The 18,271-nt window shown below is 45.9% G+C and overlaps 1 long non-coding RNA gene across 1 annotated transcript in view; it reads right to left on the reverse strand.

The window, feature by feature from the left end:
• Positions 1-1,184: 1,184 nt before the first annotated feature.
• Positions 1,185-18,271, reverse strand: part of LOC128352549 (uncharacterized) — a 76,934-nt gene continuing 59,847 nt past the window's right edge. Inside the window, exon 4 of the long non-coding RNA XR_008320484.1 lies at positions 1,185-2,064. This is a non-coding gene — a long non-coding RNA (uncharacterized LOC128352549). The remainder of the gene's footprint in view (positions 2,065-18,271) is intronic.

The following is an 18,271-nucleotide window of genomic DNA, read 5'->3' on the forward strand; positions in this document are numbered from 1 at the left end:
GTTTAGTTTTCCAAGTGCACCTCCACATAGTATTTGGGTATTTCATGAGCCCCAGCATACTGAAATTTGTAGTTTCCCTGCATTTTTGGTCTGGCTACGTCCACTGCTAAATAGTTTTTGAAATATTAAAACATTAATGAGCTTGACCTGTATTTTTCAGCTGATAGTATGGTAAAGTAATCTGAAAGATGCGTGTCAGATGTTTGGACAGGGGACACAATTTCAGTGCTTGCCCTAGGCGCTATTTTCCCTAGATATGCCCCTGGATTTTATTATGTTAAATGTATATTGCAATTGTTATATGCATTTTTGTAGTAAATGTAAAAGTGTAAGCAGAAGGTCCTTAGAATCTTCTAGAGTTTTCAAGCTCAAAAGAAAGCTCCTGAGCAGAGGAGGAAAGAGAGATTTGGAGATCTGAGCAGAGGAGGAAAGAGAGATTTGGAGATCTTCTATTCTTTCATGAACTTGTTTATATATTGCAGTTCTTCTCTGGGCAAGATTTGCACACTGGTTTGAGATTCTAGATGGGCTGACCTGCCCTTGTTGCACCAGGTCCTCATCATTTCGGCTGATCATCCACGGGACTTTCAGTATGGACTAGGGATATGCACGAATGGTCTTTGGCACCGGCGGGGGTAGTACTTTAAGGGCGGGGGAGGGTGTACTCACACACCCCTGCCACATTTCCCCTGCCGGCGCTCTGTAAATTTCAAGCCCCTCGGAGTGGCCGTCGCCACTTCCAGCCGCTTCCGGCCGACAGGGGGAACGGGGTGGCAGGGAGGAACGCTGCCGCCCCAAGGGGCTTGAAATTTACAGAGTGCCGGTGGAAAAATGCGGCGGGGGGGTGAGTACACCCTCCTCCACCCTTAAAGTACTACCCCCGCCGGTGCCGAAGCACTGAATACCTCCCCAGCGCCGAAACGTTTTGGAGGCCTTTACAATGGCCTCCGAAACGTTTCGGACACATTCCTAGTATGGACTATGCAGGAGTACTGTTGGGATAGTTCCATTAGAAGAAAGAGACTGGGGTTTGGTTTGGGTTTTATTTACTGGCCCTATGATGATATAGTATATATGTTCTATGATTTTCTATTAATTTGTAATTGGGTATTTTAAGTTTACCTCTATGCATACTTGGCAAATTCGGTTCTAAAAAGAAAAATAATGTACATGTTTATAAACCCTTAAGTTTGGCATAAGAAATGATTTATTTATTTTTTTGTTCTCTTTCTTGCAACCACTGGGAAATACACTGTCACAAAATATACAGAGATATATAGAGAGAGACTTGAACCCAAAAACCCAATTTCCTGAGTAAAAGGGGTTAGACAAGGATACAAGCAGCAGCTGAAAGAAGACTAGTTTCAGTGGGAAAACAGCTCCAAGGGAAATGGTTAAGAAGCCACTCTCTGCCTTCCTCTGAAGCACTCCCCCTTCCTCTTCAAACTGCAGCCTCAGCAGCTACATTTTCTAAAGAAACATCTCAAAAAAGAATTACAAAATTTACACATACCATGTTGTTACCATCCTTACTCAGATTTTCAGATTTCAAAACTGAAGATGGGAATTCACATCTCTATATCCAGATTTTCAGAACTCACTCACTGGATATCAAATGAATTTTGGTTTCTGATGCTAACCAAAAGTAAGCCTATTTCTATTGGCACATGACAAGTGTTTTCAAGGGTGGAAATATAAAAAATAGCAGGTTAATCTGACCAATAGTGTCTATTTGACTGGCATGGGGTGCAATTCAGCCTTCACACGCATTGTTCTAGTTCTGCTTTGCACCATGTGAGAACAAGCTCCAAGTCCCGCATCCACATGGCTGAAAGTGTCTCCCACCCAATTCTGAAGCGGTAAGAATTGCTTTAGCACTGCAGTCTCTGCCGTGGTGCATGCATTAAAAGACTGACAACTACCAGATCTGCATGTCACAGATTTCCATGGCAACTCTACACAGTTAAAGAAAGACGTTTGCAAATACGCATCCCCACAGCCTTTTCGTCAGCACTGAGTTCAAACTAACAAAATACCAGCAGCTCCCATATTGCAGACTTGGCTCTAGAAAGAGAGAGAGAGAACCATATTTCAGAACACAAGGAACAATTTTTCTGTCCCCCCCCCGCTTTTCTTCTTTTGGCAACATCACGCTGGCAATCCATAAATACACATTGGCATCATGTTTTCTTACTACAGGCCATGCAAATGTGAATTGCTGTATAATACACACCACATGGAAGTCCACAGAGCCATAGACGCTAATGAACGAACTGACCAAACTGTGTCAAAATGAGTTAGAAGTGATTAGCAAGCAGCACTGCGCAAAATAGACACCCATTTCTTTGTAAGACTTCTGCTGGGATGAGAATCAAATTTCAGGAATGGCCCATAGGAGCTTTTCTTCCTTGGCAAATAGCAGCATAGCAACCATGAGAGGTTCGGGGGCAGGCCTGTAACCAGCCTCAAAACGGGGAGGGGTGGCAGAAGTCAGGGGTGGCAGGTTATAAAATGTTCAGAGAAAACAGTCAGTGAGGCTGGGAAGGAAGAAGAATTTTTTGGTGTGGCACGTACAAACCATTCCACCAGCTGGCTATGGGCCGGTTCAGTGGCTGATCTGGATTGGGACCATCACAGGGGATAGTGTTACAGCCACCCCACTGCCACAGTCTTGATATTTGGAGGACCCCCCAATCCGACTGCTGTTTAACATTAAAACACATACACACAAGCAAGTGCTTAAAGCAGGGCTGTCATTCAGGAGTTGGGATCAGAACATAAGAACAGCCCTGCTGGATCAGGCCCAAGGCCCATCTAGTCCAGCATCCTGTTTCACACAGTGGCCCACCTGGCACTACTTTTATTTATTTATTTTTTAAATCAGAGCTTCAAGAGCTACCACCATGAAATAGAGTGACATAAAATGTAGCTTGGGGAGGCAGAACCAGTTGCAAAATGGCAGCTTGCACAAAAATGTATATCAACAGCATAAAGTAAAGGTAAAGTTGTGCTGTTGAGTCGGTGTCGACTCTTGGCGCCCACAGAGCCCTGTGGTTGTCTTTGGTAGGAGGGGTTTACTATTGCCATCTCCTGCGTAGTATGAGATGATGCCTGCCAGCATCTTCCTAGATTGCTGCTGCCCGACATAGGAGTCTCACCAGCGGGGATTTGAACCAGCAACCTCTTGCTCCCTAGGCAAATTACACCATTAAGTGGAGAATAATGAGTTTTAATATCAAACCCCCTGAATCCCATGATAATTTTCCCAAAGGACAGGAGGGGAATTAGAAAGGCTGTTTTGTGGGGGAAGAAACGGAAGAGAAATAAGTTCCTGAGCTACCGAATGCCCATCCTTGTTCTAACATCCAAGACCTTCAGAATATCCATGGAAGATTCATCATCTCCACTCCTGATTCAGCAACAATTGAACAATCAGCCCTTTAATGGGGCCCAGCTTCCATTTGATAATAGCCTTCATTCTTGAGCTCCTGTTTCACATCCTCTCGACTCTAGAGTCATAATTTTTTAATCAACTTCTCTGCTTCCTGTTGACTTGCTTGTTATTGCTCAAGGATCGATTCAGGAAGCTTATTATGACAGGTATAACAAGTTCCTGGGCTTAGAGCTACCTGCAGCTAACAGCAGAGCTTCCGTGGCTGATTATTATAATGAATGCTACCTGTGGGAGGCTTTGACTGTGGCAGAACAATTTCAAGACAGAATTGCAGTGGGTAAAGCAAAGGAACCAGAAATGAACAATGGCTTCTAGACCTCTGAATCCACATGTTAACAGGTAGCCTCACTGCACTTAAATAAAGTATTACAGACATAATGATACAGCCCTAATACCTGTAGATGTGCCTACACAAGAGTTCTTCTCTCCTTTTTTCATACATGTTGCATTTGTAAGCATCGTTACAATCTCCTCATCAGGCATACAGAAACGTGCAGTCATAATGAAGTATCTTACTAATGTGTGAGGTCTCACTACAGGATATAACCCTTGTAATGAAAAATGCATATCATAATCACACTGCTGCTCTGGTGGAGAATAACCAGGATCATATGAAGCACAGAGACTTCTTTTTCGAGCAAATACTATCAAGACAAATTATAACAGGACCAGACTGTCCTTAATGACTTTGCTAAAGCTGTGATGGAAGAGAAAGGAGATCGTTTGACTTAGTATTGCCATGGATGCTGTTACATCATACAAATTGTGCTCAGTTTCATCATGCTGCATATTCCCATTGCTATGGAGGCTGTGATGCATCTTTAAGCCTGCACCATCAGTATGTAAACAAGGGAACATGCACAGTGTGAGCTCTGGCAAGAGATACAAATCCCAAATACGCATGAAGAAAAAGACAGCCTTGTTCAGAGCAAATTACTTTGGGCTGAGATTTCTAATGCTGCATTTGTTTATTTTGTGGCAGAAATGTTAACTAGCCCCATCTCCTAGTTGTTTCTGCATGGTGGTGGGGCTGGGCTGAGCTCTCAGCACTGGCATGGGGGCGTGGTGATGCAAATGGCCTCTGTGCATGTGTGGAGGCCCAAACCGGGCCACAGTCAGCTGGGCTGTCATTCAGGAGGCCAGCGGGAGGCTTGGAGGAACTCCTGCCACCACTGCCCCACCATCTCCAATGTCTCCGCCACTGCCTTGCCACCTCCACTAAAGGTACGGAGGCCCCTTTCTCTTGCCACCCCCTCGGCGCCTTTAGGATGGAGATTAGGTTTTGCTGGCCAATGGCCGTAATAAAACTGATGATGATAGAGATTAGGGATGCCTCTTTTACTTGTAAAGGGGAATCCTCAGGGATTCCCCTTTACAAGTATCCCCGAACCAGCCCGCGGATCAGTTCTTAGAACTGGGACCGGCTGAACCCAGCCAGCTCGATTCAAACTGCGGTTCAAATCATGCCAGCTCGCACATCTCTAAACAGGAGCTGTCACCACTGGCCAACCATTGCAAAATAGATGCATGGTGTGACATGGTTTCACAGTTTCCCTGTGAAAAGAAAGAACTGGAGTCTTGTCTTTTTGTAATATCTGCCTATTTATAAATGTAAGTGCTGCTCATGGGAAGCAGGCAGGTACATAGATAGACTGCTAGTCTTTCAAGCTGCATCAGATCCTTGGATCCCTCCAAAGGTTATTTCTTAAGCTACAGCACAACTGTCTAAATAGTTTCCTTCAACCTCTAGAAGAGGAGATGGGTGTGTGTCTGGCATCTAGTAGCCACCAGCTCTCAAAGACCATTCAGCAAGCACCTTCAGTCACAAGCTGTACGGCCTTGAGAAAATCTCTCTCTCTCTCTCTCTCTCTCTCTCTCTCTCTCTCTCTTGCATGAAGGGCCTAAAAAGGATGCCTACTTATAGGCTTGCCAGCCTTTTGCTTTGAAAATTCCATATTTCTTTAACCAACTTCTCTCCTTCTTGTTGACTTGTGGTGCCCTGATCTGTTAGATGGAAAGAGCACTTGGATTGCTTCTTGCCCTACCAGGAGCATAACTCTAATTGGCCAGACCTGTTCTGAGAACACGGATCACCCTGGGTTGCCCCAAGAAAATGGCTACAGAGGATCCCTCACTAGTCACTCTCTTGCCTCCCTCCCCTTCCCTTCTCCCTCCTGCCTCTTCCAAGCTGGCTTGTATGCTGGTAAGAAGCTGGATAGTCTCTTTCCTCTCTCATTTGCTTGAGAGAGGATTCAAAATAAGACCGAACACAGGAGCCCTGCTGGGTCAGACCAGGAGGGCCCATCCAGTTCAGCATCCTGTTCCCCATAGTGGTCAGTGACATGCCTCTGAGAAGAAGACCAGCAGAAGGTGAAGGTATATCCTTGGTATTCTAGCAACTGGTATTCAGAGCATGGAGGCAGCTCAGGGAAAGGCCCGGCTTGGAGCAATTGACTGACATGCTCCGTGTTGCTTCAGGAGCCCCCTCCTGCACCTCACCACAGCGCCACCTCTTGGGCTGGAGTGTACTGACGCTGCCCCTCTTCCTCCTTACTTGATGTGTGAGCACTCTAAGATTTTCTCCTTAGGGGATGGAGCCCCTCTGAGAACTGCATCTAGGTTCCAAGTTCCCTCCCTGGCATCTCCAAGATAGACCTGAGAGAGATTCCTGCCTGCAACCTTGGAGAAGCCGCTGCCAGTCTGTGAAGACAATACTGAGCTAGATAGACCAATGGTCTGACTCAGTATATGGCAGCTTCCTGCATTCCTATGTACTGCTGCCTGCCAGGCACACTCTGCCTACCCACCAGCTGGTCTCTCACTCCTGGAACATGCATCCAGCTTTGTCCCCACCCCTGGGGTCCTTCACCATCACTCTGTTGCTGCTCCAGCAGACAGCACCATCACCTTGCTCGCTCACCCTCCCACCCACTGCTGCTTGGCTGCTGTTTTCTCCCCAGTAGCACGGCATTTGTTCACTTTGCCTCCATGCTGGGAAGGGAGCGGCAGCCACAGAGCAGTGGACACTGGCCAGCTACCCAGTAGCGCTCAAGTCTGGTGCTTCTGGGGAGCCAGCAACAGCCAGTTAATGACGAGGGAAGCAGGAGCAGCGGCATAGTGGCTAATGGAGGCTGGGGCAGGGAGGTGGAGCATACCTTTAACTCCCAGTAAAAGCTCTCACATCAGCCGACATCCCACTCGCCCAATGAGCCACATGCCTTGCCGCTGCCACTCACCTGGCCAGTGTGCACCTGTGGTGGCCATTTGAGGGGTCAGCATGGCAAAAACTTGCCAGTCCGACTCCTAGAATGGCCACCACACAGGCATGTTGGCCAGCAGAATGGTGCAGGTCGTGCGGCTCTTCAGCTGTGTAGGATGCTGGCAGCAGCGGAGGGAGCTTTTCCCAGGAGTTAAAGGTATACTCCACTCCCACCCTCCACCAGCTGTCACTGGGCAGCAAGAGAACACAGTGGGGTGAATCTAGATATATGCTGCTGCTAGAGTGACAGTGATCAACCAACTGACAGGGAGGTGGAGCATGTCTGGTGGGGAGGAGGGGCGGAGAGATGAAAGGTGGTGCTAGCGTGCTCCAGCCCAGTGGGGCACAGCTGTGGCGAGGGCAGGTGGAGCATGCCCTGGGCAGGCAAGAAGAGAGGGAAAGGGGGCAGCAGCAGAAAGGGGGAGAAGCAATGGCATAGACCAGTTACAGCCTGGTAGGGTGATGCCCATGGTGGAAAGGAAGGGGTGCCCACACGGTCCTAAAACACACTCTCTTCTGAGGCCATCACCTTAGTCTGCCTCATGAAAGAGACACTCCTGTCAGAAAAGGGCCATGACTCAGTAGCAGAGTATCTATTTTGCATTCAAAAGGTCCCAGGTTCCATTTCTGGTATCTCTTGGTAGGACCAGGACAAGACCCCTGTCTGAAACCATGGAGATCCACTGCCAGTGAGTGGCCAGCCCTGTAGGCCAGGGCTGCTCAACTTCGGCCCTCCTGCAGATATTGGTCTGCAACTCCCATGATCCCTGGCTATTGGCCACTATGGCTGGGGATTATGGGGGTTGTAGTCCAAAAACAGCTGGGGGTTGAGCAGGCTTGGTGTAGACCATATTGAGCTAGATGGAGATGATCTTGTGGGAGCAAGCATGACTTGTCCCCTTAGCTAAGCAAGGTCCACCCTGGTTGTATATAAATGGACTAGAAGTGTGAGCACTGTAAGATATTCCCCTCAGGGGGCGGAGCCTCTCTGGGAAGAGCAGAAGGTTTCAAGTTCCCTACCTGGCACCTGCAAGATAGGGCTGAGAGAGATTCCTGTCTGCATATACTCAGTATGTGGCAGCTTCCTATGTTCCTATGCGATGTACCAAGGGTCTGGCTCAGTATATGGCAGCTACTTATGTAAGAGACATACTGCCTCTGAACCTAGAAGTAGCATATAGCCATTAAGACTACAAGCCAGTAATAGACTTGTCCTCCAAAAATTTGTCTAATCCCCTTTTAAGCCAGCTAAGCTAGTGGCCATCACCATATCTTGAGGCAGTGAATTCCATAGATTCATTATGTGCTCTGTGAAAAAGTACGTCTTCTTGTCCTTCCGAAATCTCCTGCCAATCATTTGATGACCTCTGGTTATAGTGGTGTGAGAGAAGGAGAAAAACCACTCTATCTACTTCCTTCAAACCATGCAGAATAAAATTATGCCTCAACTATGTCCTCCTTTAGTTGTCTTTTTTCTAAGCTAAAAAGTCCCTAACATTCCTTTTAGGAGGAATAGCCTTTCCTCATAAAAACAGATTCACACATCCAGTTCTTCCAATTTATATGGAGAAACTGTCTTTCCTTCCCTCAGTGATTTATGTGGAAAGCACAACTGCCTACCCTCCAAAGTTCCCCTATAAAGTACAAAACAAAAAGAGACTTCTAAAGTAGAGCATTGTTTCAAAGGGCAATTTTTGTTTTAAATGTTTATAAGGTTAAATATGAAGCAAAGCTGATCTCTTTCGGGGTTTGTTTGCCATAAATATATTTTCTGTGGATAGCTACGAGTCCTTTTGAATAGGGAAACGTCCTTACACAGAGTCAGACCATTGGTCCAACTAACTCAGTATTGTCTGCACTGACTGGCAGTCTCTAGAGTCTCAGAAAGACTTTCCCAGCTGTACCTGGAGATTGAACCTGAGGCCTTCTGCCTGAAAAACACGTGGCCTTCTTCCCACTGAGCTATGACCCTTTCCCTAATTTCTCAACAGCACTCTGGTTTGGTGGTCTCACTCAACTTTGTTCCCAGTTCCTGCAATAAAGAAAGAAGGACCTTCAGACCTTGCTCCCAAAAAGCAGAGTCTCCAATCCTAATTGAGTAGAAGTGGGGGGCCAAGTTGGGTTATAAATTTTAAAAAGGGCTTCTAGGAGGACTGGCTGACACCCAGAGCAATGCAACACAGACATGCCAGGAAGACGTGTCCGTGTTGTGGAGAGTTTCCCCGTGTGGAAACTCTCTTAGTTTGTATCCACACGTGGGGAGGACCGCTTTGGGGCAATCTTTGCTCCCTCAAAAAGTGCTCTGTGCTTGTTGAAAATATGTCCCCGAGGGTTGTGCAGCACTCAAGGACATATTTTTGAAAGGTGACAGAGCACTTCCCGAGGTAGCAAAGATAACTCAAAATTGTTCCCCGCACAGGTGTAGCAGCTGTAGTGGGGAAGCTCTCTGGCTGAGTTACAAACCTCCTTCAGCTCCAAGGACGCAGCTCTCATTGTGGCCTTGCTAGGTTGCTCTAGATGTAAGGCTAAGTAGAGTTTATTCTATGTGTCAATTTCTCCATGGTGGTTGTATATTATCAATAGAAGAACATTCAGACAGCTGTGATTCAGTGAACATCAAGGGCCTGGGGCCTTATTTTAACAACAGAAAGGCAAGGGACAGGGATTTGTTATAAATAATATAAGTGCAAAAGCACCAGCATACACACTGCTCCTGTAGGCAGCCATCCTTGGAGCTTCACAAATTAAGAACAGTGTGTTCCACTAGAGCCAGAACTGCACAGACGTGGCTGAACGGCTGCAGTGCTTTACCTTCATTGCAGAGATCTCATCACCCTCCTAGCAAAAATATTAGCACTGGAAGAACTCATGCCCATGTCTATCCATGAATCACTCACTAGGTATTCAGAGAATAAAAAATGCTGGCTTAGACATCCTTGTGTCTGACTTATGACATTATGACCATCTGACATTATGTCACAGGAATTACTTGTGATCGCTGGTGAAATTCTGTCTTTGTGGCAGAGGGTTAGACTCATGATCCATAGAATATTTTACAACTCTTCTCATTTAGTGATCTTTGTGAATGCTAAACATCTGTTAGCACCATCTTTCAAACAAGCTGGCTGGCTGGCTTTTGTGTCTCCTTTCTGCAGCGAGAAGTGCTGACAGTCGAGACATCCTTCCACTTTGCAATGTGTTCTTTTTACAGAGGATGCCATATGCGTGTGAGCTGTGCAAGTCAGTCTTTTGTAGATTTAGCAAGAAAATGGGCAGCACTTGGAGACTAACTGTACACGGTGATGATGGTGGTGATGATGATGATGATGATGATGATGATTACAGATAAGCATTAGCTTTCATGGTCAACAACCCACTTTATCAGATGCTAAGATGAAACACATATGCCCTAATAACACATTCTGTGTGTATGTCTGAACACATGTACATGTTTTTGTGTGAATGACTTTAAAAGTGAGCCCAGGTGCAGGTCCCCTCAAATGCACAGTACAGATAGGAAGTACTCCCACTGTACATTAATTCCATAAGGCGTGAATAACTGTCCATGTGTACAGATCTGCACATGCAGACGCTGAATTCAGACCATAAGTGGTGTTGAATAGAATGGGCCAGTTCAAATAAACAGTGGGCCCTACATTTGATAACACAGGGGCCACAGCACACCCAGAGCTTCAACAGGGTGGACAGGTCTGAAGAACCTACACTGCCCTGCCTCCCAGAGCTGCCTAGCCCTGAAAAGGGCCACCTCGCTCGCCTCCCCTCCCCTCTCCCACAGGCCAGCATGTGGCGGCAGCTCTGCCCATGGGGTTCCAGCCACCCGCTTCCACTTGCCAGGCCCAGCCACTAAGGAGGGTGGCACATGGGGGCTAGAGCTGGCTGGAGTGCTGGCATGCTTCCGCCATCTCTGGGGAGGGGGCCGTGGCAGCGGCGGAGCAAAGCGGCCAGCGAAGGGGTCGTGCATGGCAGCGGCAGCGGCAGTGCCCAGCTCATGTGTGGTGCGCAACACTGCTGCCACCCACTGCCTGTTTCCCAGTCCCAGCTGCTGACCCGGCTGGACCCCGCTGCCCTCCCCAGTGATGATGGAGGAGGCATGTCAGTGCTCCAGCCGGCTCCAGCCAGGTCAGAGGCTGGGAAGTCGAGTGAGCAAAGTGGTGCATCATGAAGGGGGAACAAGACCTACTTCTGGTTTGATAACTTAAAACAGACAACAACATGCAACCAGTTAACGACTGAACGGGTTAGCAAAGAACCTACCTAAATTGACCCAATCACAAGGTGACTCTGAATTTAAGATGAGCTCCTTTTGAGAAACAGAGGTTAAATAGAGGGTGGCAGGGTGCTCCAGTGTTTGCACCGGGGCCACTTTCAACCTCGCTACACCACTGGGCCATGGCAAGAATGTGCACACTCCGACGGGAGGAGAGCTGGTCTTGTGGTTGCAAGCATGACTTGTCCCCTTAGCTAAGCAGGGTCTGCCCTGGTTGCATATGAAAGGGAGACTAGAAGTGTGAGCACTGTAAGATATTCCCTTCAGGGGATGGTGCCGCTCTGGGAAGAGCAGAAGGTTTCAAGTTCCCTCCCTGGCTTCTCCAAGATAGGGCTGAGAGAGATTCCTGCCTGCAACCTTGGAGAAGTCGCTGCCAGTCTGTGAAGACAATACTGGGCTAGATAGACCAGTGGTCTGACTCAGTATATGGCAGCTTCTTATGTCCCTGTGTTCCTATGTCACTGAAGGACATGCTGACGCTATCTCAGCATGTCCTTTAATCATAGGTGAGGGGTGTTCATCAGAATAGCCCCTCTACACATGCTACCAACCAATTTATACAAGGTTTTAGAACACATGTAGAGGGGCAATCCTGATGAACACCCATCGCACATGATTAAAGAAAGTTCTGAAATCACTTTGACATGACCTTTAGTGCTGTTGGGGTGAGTGTGTTCTCCATGCGGCCTTGTAATGTAGCATTCACACTGTTGCACAAGAGCACCCTTGTACAAGAGTTGCACAATGGTACAGCTACTGGAAACAGTGGCTTACCTATCGCACAGCCAGCTGAGCATCCAAATCAGATGTGAATTCACTGGCGGCACATAACTCACCACTCCATGAGTGCTTCTAGCGAAGGGGTGGGAGGCTTTGTGCAAAGGACACTGCGTCATTGCTGCTGTTCCCAGCTCTTATTGGGAATGATAGGAGTAAGGTGCACCAGCAATGAAGCCGAGCTTTGTTGACACTGAGTCTCCCCCACCTTCTCTAGAATCACGCACTGAATCACTCACTGAGAACCATCATACGCATGTATTGGCACAATTTCTGCACTGGAACAAGTGTGCTCTGGTACAACTTTGAGAATGCTACATTTCAAGTCACAGTAACTTTGCGCAGTATGTCAGCCAGTGTTTTTAAAAGCAGAGTAGCACCAAGGGTAGATAAGAGACAGAGGTTTGAAAGAATCAAAGTATTTCTCAAAATAACCCATGCATTGAACATAGGAACATAGGAAGCTGCCATATACTGAGTCAGACCCTTGGTCTATCTAGCTCAGTATTGTCTTCACAGACTGTCAGGGGCTTCTCCAAGGTTGCAGGCAGGAATCTCTCTCAGCCCTATCTTGGCAACGTACTGTATGCTTTGGTAGTTTGTTGGTTCGATAAAAAAATCTTGTCCTAAAAAAAAATAAATAAATCTTGTCCTATCTTGGAGAAGCCAGGGAGGGAACTTGAAACCTTCTTCTGCTCTTCCCAGTGCGGCTTTACCCCCTGAGGGAAAGATCTTGCAGTGCTCACACATCAAGTCTCCCATTCATATGCAACCAGGGTGGGCCCTGCTTAGCTATGGGGATAAGTCATGCTTGCTATCACAAGACCAGCTCTCCTCCTCAAGTGGAGGAGAGTTGAAGTGTGTACTGCATAGGGAGAAGGAGAAGTGTGTACTGAACAGGGACACACCATACAAAGTACTGTATATACCTGAATCCAAGATTAGGGGTCCCCCCCCCAAGTTCTTTGATGTTAGAAATCAGGGGTTATCTTCACTTCAGAGTCCTCTTCCTTTTGGGTAAATATAGGTATGTAATCTCTACCTTTATTTATTTATTTATTTATTTATTTATTTATTAAAATTATTTTTATTGTTTTATCAGAGATAGAAACAAACAAACAAGAAAAAATGAGAAAGAAAGAAAACGTTTTTTTAAAAGTCCTTAAATAGACTATTTCATCTCTGTTTTTAAAAGGAGCTCATCTTAAATTCAGAGTTGCCTTGTGTATGGGTAAATTTGGGTAGGTTCTTTGCTTATCAAAGATTACATTGAAGGATTGTATCAAACCAGTTCACTCTTAACTGGTTGCATGCTGCTGTTTGTTCTAAGTTATAAAATCAAAAGTAGGTTTTGTTCCCCCTTCATAGTTCAGGGAGGGGCTGTATGTGGTGTGGATGTGCAAGAGAAAGTGTAAGTAGGCACAGGTGGGGGGCAGGGGTCAAGCAAGAGACAGACAGACAGAAAGAGGCTGTCTGCTTCAGATATCTCAGCAAGCACAAATAGGCTTCTCAGAGAGGAATTAATCCACTATACCAGGGAAGCCAGGATGAGTCACTCCTGTTCAGCCAAAGGCATCCTCTCACCTCCATCACCATTTGAATATATATTTGGCTCAATGGGTGGGGGAGATACCATCTTCTGCAGCTAATCAGCCTGAGGCCTTTGCGTTTTTGCAGGCACAGATAAAAAGAGCACTTTATCACTTTACTAGCTGGCTGGCTCTGAAGTCCTGTGTTCTCTTCATACAGAACCAGAAGGCAAGACTCGATCTAAAGCAGAAAGAGGCTGGTGTAGAGTCCCTCCTCCTATAGTAATGGAAATGTGTGATGTAATCCCTCTTGTTATGCATTTCCCTCCTGCCCCAGTGTGTGTGGGTCTGGGCGCTTAGAGGGTGCCCACAGAAGAATTAAAGTTGTGCCCTCGAGTCGGTGTCAACTTCTGGCACCCCCAGATCCCTCTGGTTTTCTTTGGTAGAATACAGGAGGGGTTTACCATTTCCTCCTCCCATGCAGTATGAGATGATGATGATGATGATGATTACATTTATATCCCACTCTTCATGCAAGGAGCCCAGAGTGGTGTACTACATAAGTTTCTCCTCACAACAAGCTTGTGAAGTAGGTTAGGCTGAGAGAGAAGTGACTGGCCCAGAGTCACCCAGCAAGTCTCATGGCTGAACGGGGATTTGAACTCAGGTCTCCCTGGTCCTAGTCCAGCACTCTAACCACTACACCACGCTGGCTCCTTTCATGATGTCTTTCAGCATCTTCCTATATTGCTGCTGCCCGATATAGGTGTTTCTCATAGTCTGGGAAATATATCAGCGGGGATTTGAACTACAGCCCCACAAATCTCTCTGAGTGGGGCGTAGTAGTAGTAGTAGTAGTAGTAGTAGTAGTAGTAGTACACATCTGGGACTGGGAGGTGTGCTCTCCATTCCCTGATTAGGATTGCAACTTCTGAGCCACAGTAGGACTCCTTCCTACTTCTTTCCTAGCCTTCTCCTCCTTCTCTTACACTCCTGTGTTTTTAATATAGAGCAGCCAATAATTGTGATCCCTCTCCCCAAGACATACAGACAAGAACATCTTTTCTTTCTTTTTCTCTTTCTTTCTCTTTTTTCTTTTTCCCCTTTCCCTTTCTCTTTTTTCTCTTTCTTTCTCTTTTTCTCCCTCTTTTCTCTCTCTTTTTTCTTTTTGCCCTTTCTCTTTTTCTCTTCTATCTCTTTCTCTTTCTCTTTTTTCTCTTTCTCTTTTTCTCTCTTTTTCTCTTTCTCTTTCTTTCTTTCATACATACATACATACATACATACATACATACATACATACATATGTACATACCTTCATACTTATATATGTACAAGGAACCCAGAGCAGTGTACATGGTTACGTTTATCCTCACAACAACCCTGTGATGTAAGTTAGGCAGAGAGATAAGTGACTGGCCCAGAGTCACCCAATGAGTTCCATGGTTGAAAAGTGATTTGAACTCAGGTCTCCCCAGTCGTAGTCCAACCAACACTCTAACCACTAAACTCCATGTTGGTGGCAAGAAAAGACAAGTCGAGTGAATCTTACCTGAGCCAGGCAAAAAATCCCACAACCATATCTTATGGACACCTCCTGTCTTAGGCTTAGTGGGGGTGGGTCAAGACTGAGCATCTAGCCAGCCAGTCATGAGGAGCAGAGGAGAGAGAGAGAGAGAGAGAGAGAGAGAGAGAGAGATGCTGCCTAGCACTCCTCCCCCCCCCCACTCCTAGTGAGAACTCTGTTGGCTTGAAGCCAAGACCAGGCCTGGATTCAGAAGCCAGCATGTCAGGGCAGGAGGGGGAGAACAAAGAATGGCCTGTCACAAAGAAGCCTGTGGCCCCCTCCCTCAATGGCCCTAAGATAAATGTCTCACTTTATTCCGTTGTAACTAGACCCCTGATGCCAATTCATTGGAACCCAAACACTTATGGTCCAGTGTCATTTTTGACTCAATTATGTTTACATCTGGCCAGGCTGATTATGCCACAAAGCTACCACAGAGTCACTCCCAAATTCACCCCTGACACAGGTCTTTTCCTAGGTTTGAACAACTTGGTGGCAGCAGCCTGTGTTTGAATTTTTGGTGGCAGCTACCTCTGCAACCACTTTAGCACCCACATCTGTCAGCCCCCCCCTTCTCACCCCACTACTCAGCTGCCACCTCCACTGGCCTCCCCACTGTGGTGTTAGAAAGCCCACAGTTCCCACACATAGCCTGGCTTGCTAAGCTGTTCCCGGCCATGGTGAGGTATAATGATCTCACGAACTAGCACCTGTTACTGGGCTGTGATGTCATTATATTGCGCCATGGCCAGCAACAGCTTAGCAAACTGGGCCACACATGGGGACTGCGGGCTTTTTGGGGTCACCACAGAGGCAGCCGGTGAGTGGGGGTGCAGGTGAGGGGCCCGCGACAGCCCCTCTTCTCATGGGGTCCAGGGTGGCCCATGTTCTAGGAACACGGCTGGTCAATTACACTTACACCCTGGACAAGTGGAGTTGTAATATGCAAAGTGATACCAACATATTACAAAACTTCACTAGAGACATCTGGAGAGGTCCGTCAGCATTTGCCACCAGCTCCTCTGGTGGCCACTCGGGGGTGGGCCTTCTCTGCTGCTGCCCCGAGGCTTTGGAATGCATTCCCTAGTGAAATAAGAGCCTCCCCATCTCTGACAGCTTTAAAAAAGTCTTTAAGGACGCATCTGTTCACCCAGGCTTTTAATTAATATTGTTTTAGTGGTTTTAATGCTGTTTTAAAATATTGTTTAAAAAATTTTAAATTGTTGTAATGTTTTAAACTTTTTGTTTTTGTTTTAACTCATGTTGTATTTTCTGTTTTTATTTTGTTGTCAACTGCCCAGAGACATAGGTTTTGGGCAGAATAATAATAATAATAATAATAATAATAATAATAATAATAATCCATCTGCTGTACATGGACGATCTGAAGTTGTATGGGAAGTCCCAGTCAGAAATTGAATCACTGCTAAACACTGTCCATATATTCAGTAGCGATATAGCAATGGAGTTTGGACTAGACAAGTGTGCTGCATTAATAATGAACAGAGGGGAAATAAGAAAAACAGAAGGAATAGAACTGCCCAATGGAAGCAAGATCAAGAACCTGGAAGAGAAAGAACCTTACAAATACTTGGGCATTCTCCAGGCTGATAACATCGCACACGCTGAAGTTAAAAGAAAAATGGGAAGTGAATACATCGGGAGAGTTAGAAAAATCCTCAAGTCCAAACTCAATGGCGGGAACACCATACAAGCCATAAACACCTGGGCTATACCTGTTATCAGATACACTGCAGGAATAATAGACTGGACCCAGGCAGAGCTAGGGACGCTAGATCGTAAGACCAGGAAAATAATGACCATCAATCATGCTCTGCACCCCCACAGTGATGTAGATAGGCTCTACCTCCTTCGCAGCTCAGGTGGAAGAGGAATGCTGCAAGTCCATCAAACAGTAGAGGAGGAGAAAAGAGGCCTTGAAGAATATATCAAGGACAGTGAAGAAGATGCACTTCAAATGGTCAATAACACGAAACTATTCAACACCAATGAAAGAAAGCAGGCCTACAAGAAAGAACAAGTCAAGAACCAAGCAGAAAAATGGAAAAAGAAGCCCCTGCATGGTCAATATTTGCACAATATAAGTGGAAAATCAGACATCACCAAGACCTGGCAATGGCTTAAGAATGGCAACTTGAAGAAAGAAACAGAGGGTTTAATACTGGCTGCGCAAGAACAGGCACTAAGAACAAATGCAATAAGAGCAAAAGTCAAAAAATCCACAACAAACAGCAAGTGCCGCCTTTGAAAAGAAGGAGATGAAACAGTGGACCACCTAATCAGCTGTTGTAAAAAGATCGCACAGACTGACTGATTATGCCACAAAGCTACCACATATACAAACAAACATATGTACAAATATGTTTGTACATATACAAACAAAGGCATGACAAGGTAGCAGGGATGATACGTTGGAACATCTGCAAAAAATACAAGCTACCTGTAGCCAAAAATTGGTGGGACCATAAAATTGAAAAAGTGGTAGAAAATGAAGATGTAAAAATATTATGCGACTTCCGACTACAAACAGACAAACATCTGTCACACAATACACCAGATATAACTGTAATCGAGAAGAAAGAAAAACAAGTTAAAATAATCAGCATAGCAATACCAGGGGATAGCAGAATAGAAGAAAAAGAAATAGAAAAAATCACCAAATACAAAGATCTACAAATTGAAATTGAAAGGCTGTCGCAGAAAAAGACCAAAATAATCCCAGTGGTAATTGGCGCCCTGGGTGCAGTTCCAAAAGACCTTGAAGAGCACCTCAACACCATAGGGGCCACAGAAATCACCATCAGCCAATTACAAAAAGCAGCTTTAATGGGAACAGCCTATATTCTGCGACGATATCTATAACAATTGACAATAAAATTCAGCCATCCCAGGTCCTTGGGAAGGACTCAATGTCTGGATAAAACAAACCAGTCAATAACACCTGTCTGACTGTGTAAACAAGAAATAATAATAATAATAGTGCATCTTTTTAGAATGTGAGCCCTTTGGGGACAGGGAGCCATCTTATTTGTTTTATTTCTCTTTGTAAACCGCCCTGAGCCATTTTTGGAAGGGCGGTATAGAAATCGAATTCATCATCATCATCATCATCATCATCATCATCATCATCTCAGAGCTCAGCAAGGAGAGATTGCCTCTGTGGTTGTCTGGTCCCTTCACATATATAATGGCCAGGGTATACTGAGTGCCCATGGGACGCAACCCTTGAATAATGCTCTAACTTTTATTTACCATATCAGTTTGACGCATTCTCTGCCCATGGGAACCCAACCTAAAGAGAAACAAAATGCCACTTCATCACATGCATAAGGGATGGCAGCCCGAGAGAGATTTCACAGGCGTCACAGTTATATGTAAC

This window comes from Hemicordylus capensis, chromosome 3 (genome assembly GCF_027244095.1).
Source record: "Hemicordylus capensis ecotype Gifberg chromosome 3, rHemCap1.1.pri, whole genome shotgun sequence".
In the NCBI taxonomy this organism is placed as follows: Eukaryota; Metazoa; Chordata; class Lepidosauria; order Squamata; family Cordylidae; genus Hemicordylus; species Hemicordylus capensis.